This window comes from Drosophila montana, unplaced genomic scaffold, assembly GCF_035044405.1.
Source record: "Drosophila montana isolate Dmon_TW-CO22-7 unplaced genomic scaffold, ASM3504440v1 contig_1505_1, whole genome shotgun sequence".
NCBI classification, from domain to species: domain Eukaryota; kingdom Metazoa; phylum Arthropoda; class Insecta; order Diptera; family Drosophilidae; genus Drosophila; species Drosophila montana.
In genome coordinates, this window is record NW_026996452.1 from 716460 (window position 1) to 729648 (window position 13189).

General features: G+C 37.6%; 1 protein-coding gene across 2 annotated transcripts in view; it reads right to left on the minus strand.

The window, feature by feature from the left end:
• Positions 1 to 13189, minus strand: part of dsx (doublesex) — a 43107-nt gene that overhangs the window by 26180 nt on the left and 3738 nt on the right. The window lies entirely within an intron of this gene.

The window sequence follows — 13189 nt, forward strand, 5'->3', positions numbered from 1 at the left end:
AATAATTTATGCAGTGTTTGTGGCTGGATTGATCCCAATTGGGAAGGGGTGAATTCTTGTGGGGAGGGGAGGAAACGCGTCCGTTTTTATTTGCATAATTATATAAATCAAATAATTATAAATAATTATAATATTCGATGATTAAGCTTTGAGAAATCGTCGTATTTTGTCCCATTTCCAACTTGTACAACAATTATTTAGATAAATAAAAAAATTATCAGAAATATTGATGGAATTGATGTGTGAATAGGCATGCGAGTATTCATGAGTACTCGTAATACTTGCGCAACTACAAATGAATTTATGCGGCCAAAAACCAGATTGGCTCGGCTAAAAACTGGCCATAAAAATGCAATTTATAGAGCGTCATATGATATCATTTATGTGAGGCAACTTGATATGCGAATTAGAAAATAAAAAACCTGTCCAGCTGAGAGTTGATTAGGATATTGCCCGAGTTTAAGGAACAATGAAATCAAGTATGCACTTAGTATTACAAACAATTGTAAAAATCAAAAACAAATGGAAATAAATTATGCACACTAGCAAAGTGACAAAACAGACAAGAGTTTTGGTTATAAATCAATTCTAAATATAGGTTAGCTGCGGGGCGCACATAAATATTGCTAAATGCCGACAATTAATGGCATAATTATATCGCATAATAAGTAAATTTGTTGCACTACTCCAAATTTGGCCCGAGGCTTATCGAATTGTTTGCCCATAAATTAGGCAAAGCAATTGCAAAGCCTCAGACACTATTTCTTGCGTGCAACGCTGCGTATGCGTAATATGAAAATTATTGCCACCCGTTCCCAAACACCCAAAACAAAAAAACTACCCACAAGCCTCCTCAAGAGTCCAAACAAGCATAAATTAGAGGCAATGCGCAGTTATTGCACTTGTTGCCAAGCCAAATTGAGAGAGAGATAGAGAGAGAATGTGTGTGGAGCGAGAGCGCGAGATAGAGAGCGCCTGGCAAATATTGCATACGCTGGGCGATTATAATAGAAAATTGCTTACACGTGCCAACTGTCGTAGATAAGACGGGTGATGGATGCAAGTGGGGTTCAGTCTCTGAACACATACGAGAGAACTGGCCCAGACAGCTGTTGTGTGTGCGCGAGTGTGTGTGTCCGTGTGTCCGTGTGTGTGCGTGTGTGTGTCCGTGTGTGTGTGCACTAAACAAATGCAAGTGCAATTCATTCGACTTTGTCATTCGCTTGAAATAATTTCTTTATGGTGGCACTTGCAGTATTTGTATTTTTATATTATTTCTAAATACAATTTAATGTCATGCCTGTGGGCAAGTGCATCAATCTATACGTACAAGCTGACTGATTGAATGATTGACCGATTGATCAACTCATTTAAGCTGGAAATCGTAACCTTCTACAAACTTTCTGCTTCAAAGCTGGAAAGCTTGTGGAAATCGGAATTGCACGAAACTTCTTTATTTCTAGTCAAAATCACTTTAAAATGTGAAAATCAATTTAGACGTGGAAAAAAGTATTATCCTGAAGGGAAAATTAAGCGCCTGGTTGTTTCAAAATCACTTTAGACGGATAAATATTAACCTGTGGGAGAAAAATTAGACGCCTGTTTCTTGAAGCGAAATTTTATTTTCATTCAACCTAATTTAAAAGAATGAACGAAAACCTGTCTCATTGATTTCATCGAATCCAGACTTAAGTTCGGAAAATGGGCAGAAAACTGTCGCATATAACCGTTTTTGTTATTTATTCGATAGACCCCTAATATATTTACCTTAAAAGATTAATAGCTGTTTAATAGCTGTTTTCTACACGATATTTTCCCGACCAAACTCTTAAATACATTTTTACTTTCCCTTTAATTCACGCGTATTTACAAGAAGCACATAAATAGCAAACACTCATATCTTGTCAATTTTAATGTGTGTCTAGTGTGTGTGAAAATGAATTTCCAATTGGTCGGACGTGTCTGCAGCAGGGACGACTATATATATATATTTATATATATAGCTTCTGGCAATGTCTGGAGTTGACCAGCTGGCCGGAACTAAACAGGGCCCAGACGACGGGCTACGTGCTTTATTGTCTTATAATGTGGCGTGTAATTTCTACTGCAAGAGTCTCGGGAAAACAAATTGACATGCTGATAAAAAAGCTCATCAAAAAACAATGAAAATCAAATACAACTGTGTGTGTACGTGCGTGTGTGTGTGTGTGCGTGTGTGTGTTAGATTGACACTAGCGAAGTGTGGCACTAAATTGTGCAATTTTTCTTGGCAAGATTTTCATTGCAGTTCTCAAATATGGCACCGCCAATTTGTCTATTAAAAGTTAATTTATTTGCAGCAAAGATTGTTGTTGTTATTCCAATAGTAATAATACAAATATTTGAAAATCTGTCGGCTGTTAAGAGTTTTTGGCTGGGTTCCCAATGTACGATGCGTGGGTGTCAAAAATCTATCGCTGAATTAATTTGGGAACTGGAAAATTATTTAATTACTATATATTAGAATATATTTGATATTTGCCAAGAATCTAAAAGGCTCGTTAAACCCCAAGACTACAAATTCCAAAGTCAATTAAAATACTTTTGTATTAATATTTTAATGTATATGCTAATTTCTATAATTAGCAAATTATATTTAACATATATTTTATAGATATATCAAATTAATAAGACCTTATTTCAACATTTTCACTCTGTTTGTATTTGCATTTTTTGTTTCGCTTGTGCCGCCCAAGGGGGCCACCCTTGGGCCATGTGCGTTTGCTTTTACATATTCGAATGTAAATATACATTACGGCACAAATACATACTTAGTAGTGCGTTCGTGTGTGTGTGTGTGTGTGTGTGTGTGTGTGTGGGTGTGTTCATAATATAGCTATAGATACGGAAAAGCAGTGCAATGGAAAATAATTCAAGTTCAAGGTAAACAAAGCACAGTGGAACCAAAGCTCTAAAATTGTGGTGAAACATTTTAAAAGAATTTAGATAAAAGCAAAGTATTAACAGAAGTTAAGAGAGAACAACAAACAGGACCAAAATAAATATTGTATGTATTGTGCACAAAAGAGTGTGTTTGAAGTCTCAACTTTTCTTAAACACAAAAAGAGACATTTGCTCCCACTGTGCCTGGACGTTGTCATATCATAATAACAATATCCTCAACAGCAGCCACAAGACGTTGACTTCATAATGAACAATCATGATGATTATGATGATGAGCATTGTTGGCATTGTTGACATTATGTAATATGGGAATATACATATATGCTATATATAAGCATGTGCAATCATATGTTCACTGGATACTCGCGCTTTCATTCCGGCGCTGCCTTCCGGGTTCGATAACCATTTTAAGGTCAAACTGACACAGTTACGATAATATGAATAGATTTGCATGCTTAAGTAGTTGCAGCTCGTGCTCGTATAAAAATGTAAATCATATCAAATCAAATCGAACAGAGAAAATATGAAAGGTTTTTAACCTATATGAACTACATGTGCGGCGATTTCTATTCACGAAGGTTGTTTGTTGCTTAGTAATTATTTTCCGAATGAAATTAACTTGAATATTTGTGAATACAACTGCATAAATCCCAGTCCATCCCAGTCATAGTACTAGAACTTAGAATAGAATTTTTCTCGGAGTGATATTTTACTTGTTACCTTTCTTATCTTATATATATATATATCTATTCAGTCTGCATGCTCGACCTATCTATATAGATAAACGGCCAACTTATCAGCTCATTTTATTTATATATATGCCGGGTATATTAATCACACACAGCGTCTGCAATTAAACTACCTGAAGTTGGGCTTAGCTTTTCGATTATAAAACCCAAGCAGAAGGCTTTAAGGGAAGCGCTACAAAATTAAAACGGAAACCCATTTCGCGCCGGGGCAATCATGGAAAGCCACAAGCAGAGCTAATTAAATTACTTTTGCCGAGCCGCACAATGAACCCCAGAAACGTCCCTGGCCAGGGCTTAGGATCTGGGTCCTCTTCAATCCACAGACTCAGCTGCGCAGTTCGCAAAGTTACGCGCTGTAAAAATCAACTTAAAAAGACTTCACGTTGTTTTATGTTTTGACAGCGCAACACGAAACAAAACGCGAAAAAAAAACAAAAAAAAAACAAAGTTGTAAATTATAATTTTATGTTTGAAATCTCAAACCAATAATGTGGTTGCGCCTAGGGCCTAGGGCTGAAGAGCCTCGCGCATCTAGCACCTAGCCCGAAGGGATTGCCAATTGTTGCAGCCAGCCATAAAGCGGCCAATGACCTTTGACACAACATAAAAAACACAAAAACATGAGTCGACAACAAGTTTTCATAAATGATACTTAGAAATAGGCAAAAGCTCGAACGCTGATTACTTAGAAATATAACGACAGGCTTACTACGCTAAGACGAACTTTGTTCTATTATACAAATATTCTCCCATGATATTTTTTCTGTTCCTAAGGCTTCCTCATAGCGAGGCTTCACTATGTGCCTTGCTAATAATGTCGTAAAAATTAAAAAAAATCTATATATACGAATCTGTTTGAGATTGTGCTGAACATATAAAAATCAAGTTAAACTTTGCAATCGACTGCAACCGACTGCCGCACACCCTGTATTTACCACAGTGAGAAGTTGAGGGTTCAAAGTACTGTGAAGAAACTGTGGATTAATGTAAATGGTGGCATGAAAATGGCCAAATATGTGGCTGGATTTTTAAAGTACATACCAATTGTACTTTAGTAAGCTGTTAATTTGTCAAGGATATAGATTTTGACTAACAAATCTAAACCGTGTATCTGCTGTGGCTACACACGAATATTTATATTCTAACTTAGAATTTCCAAGTTTGAAGACTTTTGCTATATATGCCCGAATATGCCCGTTTTCATTTCCCGAACAGCGTATATAAAAATGCTCAATTCAACAAAAATCATAAAACGCGGCTCAACTCGGAGTCGGGTTAACTCAAGTTAGCTCATTAAATGCGTCTGCGCAACGTAATTTGCCTTTGAGGCGCGCACGTTCTCGACTGCGACTGCGAATGGGACTGGGACGGGGACTGGGACGGGGACGGGGACTGTGACTTCCTTCATGGGCATGTTTCTCGTATCGCTGCTAGTCGTTACACACCATATAATTTCAGGCACACACACACACACGCACACACGCTCAAGTTTACGACTCAGCGCGACATTTACAACTTTGATGCAAAAGCCAAAAGCAAGCATCTGAGAGTCTGAAACTCTCGCCTAACTATGGCCACCAAAATGTTTTTCGAATTGTAAAAATGTTGAAAATAAATTAAAAATGCGCTTAAAAATTTGCGAGCAGCACATTCGCAGAGTCGTTGCCAATTTTTATGGGGGCCTGCACTGTGTGAGCATTTTGGTTCCTAGCTGAGAAACACCGCCGACGCCGACGTCGCCGTCGCCGCGTGGGCAGACTCTCCTCCGAATCTTAGCAAATAGCAAATTGTGGCCATTTTAATGATGGCAACAAAAACAAATAAATAGTTTAAGTAGTTGCCGTTTTAATGGCCATGTCCATTCCATACGAATGCCAGCGGTTTCATTAATATACTCATCTATAGTCGAGCTTTAGTTGCTAACAAGAAAAAGAGCATTTAACAATTCTTGGAGATGCTGTCATTAATATATTGCGGCCATTTAATATTGTCGCTCTTATGTTACACTGACAAGCCTCTAAACTGTTTGAGTGGGTTTTAGATAGCAGCTTTTTTTTACCATTTATTTGTTGGTGAGTCAATTTTTAAATAACTATAAAGTTAATTTTGAATTAATCGTTTTTTGAAACGCCGTCAATGAAATATTGTGGCCGTTTTACAACACTGATAAGCCTCGAAGCAGCTTGCGTGAGTTTTAGATAAAAGCTGGTTGTGAGAAGCAAGATTTGTGGCCACTTTTTTTGTAAGCGAGCTGGTCTATTTCAATTATTTTAATCGTTTTATTAAATAAACAGCTATTCAAATATTGTGGCTATTTACCAACACTAACAACCCTCTGAACCTTTGTGGGCCTTAGATGAAACCAGTTTGTAAACAGAAAGGTTTGCAACTTTTTTGTTAGCGAGTTTATTCATTAAATTACTGTACAATTAATTTAAATTGAACAGTTTTGTAGAAATACTGTCATAAAAATATTGTGGCCATTTAACAACACTGGCAACCCTGTAAACAGTTTGAGTTAGTGTTAGATAAAATCGGGCTGTTAAATGAAATATTTGTAAGCGCTTTTTCATTGTTGATTTTTTATATTTATCCTTTACCTTAAGGTTAATATTGTATAAACATTTGTTGTAGGATACTTTAGCTATTTAACAGCACTGGAAACCCGCTGAACAGCTTAAGTAAGTTTCAGATAAAACCGGGTTGTGTGAAGAAAGGTGTGAAACCATTTTATAACGTGTTTATTTCCCAATGCTTACTTTAAATATTAATATTTAATAGCCAATTCTTGGATGGGTTTTAGTATTAACTGATTGGGATAAAAATTGGTCGTAAATCAAAATGCTTATATTCACTATTTATGGTTACATTTATTACATGTTTAGAGAAATGTTTATTTACTTATTTACTTTAATGTTATTTGCTTTAGCTTAACGCATTCTTTAAGTAACCCTGCAAAATTGGGAGTTCCACATTCACTTTTGCGACACTTTTAACAGCATTTTATGGTCACTTCAACTTGGAGCTGAAAAAGCTGCTTAAAGAGTCGAACAGATAAATGTCACGAAAAAATACAGAGACCACAAATGCATGGAGCTCGCGTGTGGCCAGTGTCGATTGATGTGATTTCCATTTCCATTTCCATTTCGATTTCAATTTGAATTTGAATTTGAATTTAAAATTTACATTCGCAGCAGCAAGAGCTGCAACAATTTGAGCAGCTTGTTTATTTTATGTATCGAAATTGAAATGCCAACAAGTTTTTAATGAACTAAATGTGAATGTGAATGTGATGAGTGTATGCGGCCACAAGCCCAAACGAATATCTGCAAGTGACAGCCCATGTACTTTTCTCCGGTCGTTTGTTTGTTGTGTTTTTGGGGGCGTACCCCAACGGACCCACAATTATATGCATTTTATTTTAATGGTGCGGACACGCAACGCATTAGCGCAGACCAGTTCGAGTCCTAAATGAAGTCGTTGAAAAGCCTGCCCCTCAAGCTGAATCATTTGCAGTTTACTTAGTTGCGATTCCAAAAAAAAAAAACCTGTTTGCAGTCTCTAGGTGGTGCGCGGAGTCGGCTGCAGCTCCAGTTTGAACTTGAACTAGTGCACACCAATAAAATTTGTGATGCCGCCGACTACGGCACCTGTGCAAACCTGCCAGAACTTGAGCAGCACTTGACATGTGAATAAAGCAACTCAGGGACTGACCTGCTTCTCTTAGTTGCTAGCGTGATAAACATATTTTTAATGAGCTAAGCTTAAGCTAGTATGTACATACCGTGTGCATATACATAATTTCTATCTTTATACAATTTGTAGACAACTAATTGGTTTTTATAAACATTTTTATACAATTTTTGTCGATATCTCCTTCCATTTTCAATATATCTCGATTTTGAGACATAGTTCCAAAAAGATTATGGTAGCTTGATCTAGCCCAAGATTGGTATGGATCTGCTCGCTTGGTAAATACAAATTAAAAATAATACTCTTATTGGATATCTCCAACCATTTACCTTAAAAATTGGAAGAAAACCAGCCTTAAAGTTAAAGCTTTGAAAATTTCAAAAAGATCGGACTATAAACACCGAAGATGATCAAGAATGCAAGAATGTGGGACAAAGGGAAGGAGAAGAACAATATGTTGCATAAAGTGCGCTGTGTACGTGTGTATATGTGTGTGGGTGTGAAAAAAGTCCGACAGAAGCACTCTAAAAAATCACCTCAAATTAAGAGCTTGTGCTATCAATTATTCACATCTAATAACTATCTATCAATTATTCACATCTAATAACTATATATAAAAAACTTATATCACATAATTGATATTAAATGCCTTGTAAAGGGCTCACCAACTATTGCACGGAATAAATTTCAGAGCAACGCGCCAAATAACGGCAAAATATATTAAATCAGTCATATTACAAAATATATAAATATAATGCCAACTTGCAAATCTAATTTGATAATTTGCATATTTTGATGATATTTCTAACATTTTATAAACATGCCCCCCACCGAATTCTCCCCCCTCCTTAACTGGGAAATTGTGAATTGTGTATGGAGTGCAACTTATTTGGACTCAATTGGTCAAAACTCAGTTCGATCCGAGATGTGTGCTGTGTGCGGCCAGGAATGCGAGCGGAGCGACAGTTTTGCAACCGGTTGACCGCCACTTGACGTTGACTTTTAAAAGACTTGTCTATAAACAGCTGATCGCTGTAACAATTTCCCAGCTAACTGGAAACGCACATGTGTGTGTGAGTGTGTGTGTGTGTGTGTGTGTGCGTGTGTGCGGCGGGTAGCCCGCTCCAAAACCAGACGCTCAGTCCAGACTTTGCATAGACTTGAAGCGGACTCATTAATTTTTTAAATTATTGCGCAGAGTCGTATTTCTCTCTCTCCCTCCCTTTCTTTCTCTTTGATTGTTGTAATTTAAAACCCTTTGCCTAACAGCGTGTGTGTGTGTGTGTGTGTGTAAGTGGATTTGTTGGGGCTGCGACTTAGGAGAGCGTTGAACTGTTTTTGACATAAACAAATCTACAGACGAACAGTGAGAACTTCTACTTATACTTGACCAGAAGCTGGAAATTAAAATTTATGAAAGATTTGATTTTATTAACTTAGTATTATGCGCACACTCCAATAAATTGGTCTAATCGTTGACCACAATTTTTACTCAAAATCGTCTTAAGTCAATTTTTACATAGATCTTTCAAAATGATCATTATTTTCACTTCCACATAGGAAAGGTGAATTTTTCGAAAAGAATAAATCAAACTGAGTTTGAAGTCAATCGAATAGTAAGCAAACGTTTCAAACAATCGTTTCCCACGACTTTTCCACACATGCGCGTGAAATTCATCAACGTTCTTCAGTCAATGAGCTGGGCATTGAGAAAGTCACTCGCTCAATCATCAGTCAGTCCGACTGTTTTCTATATATATGTGATCTACATTTAACTCAATCAACAAGTTGCGCCACCTTGGGTGGCATTTATTAAATTGCAATTAGTATGAAATTCTTGGGAAATTCTTCGTGCTTGCGCAAAATAAACTTGTTGCATTACTAATTGAAATGTTGCATGCCACAAGGTGCTCAGAAGATTTGTGCATCTTTGTTGGCACTCACTCCCCCCCCCCCCCACTCACCCCCCCAAACTCTGTTTACATTTGCGCAGACACGCAATTTATCGTGCGGCGGATAAGAAATTCTTCAATGCAACTGCAACTGCAACTGCAACAATTGCTGCCCGAGGCATTGTGCATTGAGCCAATATTTATGGTTGGCATCTGTCAGACAGGGTGCTAAGTACTTAGTTTATTATCGCATCTATTATTTGCCGGCATTCCTGTGATTTATGACTGGACAGGTTAGAAATGTGGGTTGACGGAGACGCAATCAAAAGGGGTTGAATAATATGAAATCTATATCTATATATATAATTTGAAAATCAAATTATCTTGGTTTTTCTTCTCATTGAAGAGGATATTATAACTTCGTCATAGAATGTGGAATGCATAGAAGAAGTCATATTCGACAGCATAAAGTATATATATTCTTGATCAACAGCCGAGTCAGATGTCTTTAGGCGGAAACGGTACAATAACCAGTTTTTATGTGAAGAAATTTTCTGTCTTCAGCAAACTCGGATATTATGATCTTCATAATCCTCCCTACTTATCTGCAAAACCTTAAGGATCCCGCACTTAAACCCGATCGGTTTACAGACTCAGCTTCTGTTTGAAAAACTTACTCTTGCAGTTGCATAAAAATATTTCAAAATATTATAGTATAATTATTGCTAGACATATTAAACTAAAAAGTGCTCAAGTATTACTCACGTAATACTCTAAACAAACACTATAATATTTGACAAATGTAAGACAGAGTCTTAAGTCAAATTTAAATAGTTTCCTGAGGTCGCAGGTTCTTGCGCTTGTAATACATATAATTAAAAGTTGGATGCACTGAAGCTAGTTTTACAACTTCCGCCCTTTGATTAGCCATCAGCTGTATATATCCATCCTAGCTATATAATTAAGATCTTTAGATCTTCAACGAAGCAGAAAAAAAAGGCGAATTATAATAAGCACTTGCAGGGTAGACAAAGGCGGGGCGTCAGGTGAGCTGCCCGCATTTTTGGCACGCGATTTAAATCAATTAGGAGCTGACAAATAAAAACTTGTTGGCTTGTCTGATTGGCACTTTGGCTGGTAGAGCACTTGCATATGATTATGAACAGTCGTCGGGCGAATGAATGTTAAGGCTCTGAGGCTTTAGAGACTGGCGAAAGAAGGCAGCCAGGATGAGTTCAATATGCAGCTGTTGCGGTAAATACAATTGTAGATCCATGGAGTTGAGTGTATTTGAGTAAGGAGGCCCTTGGCCTCGTCTAGACTAATTTTCTGCTCATAAAAGCAACTTTAATTGCACAAAACATGTTTTTATAGTTCAAGTTAAAATTGTTTCAGTTGTTGTTGTTGTTGTTATTGTTGTTTTGTTACCGGACTGTCGGCCAGTTCTGCTGCTGGCCACATAATTAAAGAGTCATTTGGGCGCATAATCCTGGCTTTCAATAAAGCGCCGCAAAAGTATTAAAAAGTAATGCCAACATATTAGCTGGAAATCTCATAAATTATGCAACGAAATGACCTGTCAAGTCGCGCCTGCTGCTACTCTCTGATCCCTGGACCGCCCCAGAGCGCAATTCTCTCAAATAATAATAAAAATAAAAATAAAAAAACTATATAAAAAAAAAATGCAAAACTACTGCAGCAACAAAATATGGCTGCCATTTGAAATGAAATCGAAAACACAACAAGCTGAAGAAAGGGTAACAAAAATACATTTTACAACTTCATTTTTACGAGCGCGCCAAAGTTTGTTGGGGATTTTCTGGCGAAAAAAAAAACACACACACACACGCGCAGACACACACTGGCACGCTATGGGAAGAGGAAGCTGCACGAACTGAGCTGCCTGTCTTTAGAGTCTAGAAATTAGCGCGAGCGCATTAAATTAATTAACTGAAACCGAAGTCTATCGATTGGCAGTCGAGCCTGCAACCTGCTAACTGCCGAACCACTTGATGTTTACGGCTTACCGATTCGAACCCGTAAAACCCTATATACCTCTAAGAACAAGCGCGAGTGCCCGACTAGCATATACCCATTCTTTATAGACACACACAAAAACCCACTCGCACAGCGTAGAAACCATATTCTTTCCATGGCCCCGCTTTATGAATGGTAAATGCATTCTTGAATATATTCGGTGCTTATAGTCCGATTGTATTGACATTTTCATTGCTTAAGTAAGGCATATAAGCGTATGTATACCTTATCTCAAGGCTCTACCTTTAAAAATTAGCTGTTTTCCAATTTCGGGAAACAAGTGAGAGGTATCCAAAAAGTGAAATATTTTAATTCTGCATATACTACAGCTCCATATCATGTTTGGTATATCTATCTTTTGTAATTTTCAAGTTATGTTAACAAAAAATATGTCTCAAAATCGATATTTATCGATATTATGCAAAATGGGAGATAATATTGTACAAATGCTCGTCGTTCTTAAGGGGTCTGCCTGTTGTGTACATTCGCTGAAAATCAATATACCCTATTTCCCATTTTCAATGGGTTCAGGGTATAAAAACCTTCCGAAACCAATGCCGAACCCAAAGCCAGCCAAGTTTTACGACTGCTAAACTACTTGCTGGCAGCCAAGCCCCAGTCAAAAGTCGCAAGCATTCTCATAATTGCAGTCGCAGTTGCAGTTGCAGTTGCAGTTACGTGACTAGGAATAGAACAGGGCTTAAAGTGCCGAGGAGGGATCGTTTGAAACTCAAGATTGAGGGGGAGAGAGAGTGTGAGAGAGCCTCAAGACGTCGTAAAGACGCGATTGCTTCTTAGGAATTTTTTATATTCCCTGAATTTGTTTTTGCAAAAGTAATTCAAATTATTATATTTCCTTATAAGTATTCGTTTATTTCCACTATATACCTTCGCCTATGCCTAACCCATGCCAGACGCACAGAGTGTAAGTCTGTTTCCATACTTATCTCTATTGCTCTGTCTAGCTATGCCTATATAAATATATCTATAGGTACGACTATCTTGAGCTATATGTTTTTATTTCCCTATAAGTACATATACCTATCTATAACATGACTGTAGGCCCAAAAAAATGTTGGTTATTCATTTTAGCTGTTCAATTTCAAATGAAGCATTTGACATTTTCTTGGAGTACTGACTCCAGCTTCAAGTTTAGTTTCTTGCTGTATAAATATTGATACCAAATCTTTATTCATATCAATATCTACACATATCTACACAATTTGAACATTGGTTCTGTACTTTTGCTGTTCAATTTCAAATGAAGCATTTGACATTTTCAGCCCTTTTCTTGGGTAACTGACTCCAGCTTCAAATCCAGTTTTCTTGTTGTATAAATATTGATACCAAATCTTTATGCATATCTATATCTACACATATATTCCTCGCTGTCCGTTTGACTAGCTCAACTAAATAGCTGAAGATAAATCACATATGTCATAAGTACATGTTGCTGTCTGTCCAACAAAGTAGCTGGCCATAAAATTAGTGTCAGTTCTTGTGCACTTAGCCTCGCGTCGCGCGTCTCTTTTGGCCAGGTTTTTTCTCTAATTGCTGCTCAGCCGCAGCAACACACACACACAGAGCGCATACAAATACTGAATTAAATTGCAGACAAGTGCCGCAGCTTATGAGCCTAGCCTGTCAGGGCAGCCCGGCATGAGCATTCATCAAAACACTCAGCAGACACATTTCCATTCGCGTGATAACCCAATGATTTCAGACATGCAGACACATATCCTCGGACAGATCGGACATGGGTGTAAAGACAATGGTAAAGATTGCCGCTCGTCGGACTCGAACCTGGGTCCATCCAAACGGAAGCCGACCGCTTGGCTTGGCTGGCACCCACTGTAATCTGTCGGGCTACCTCGC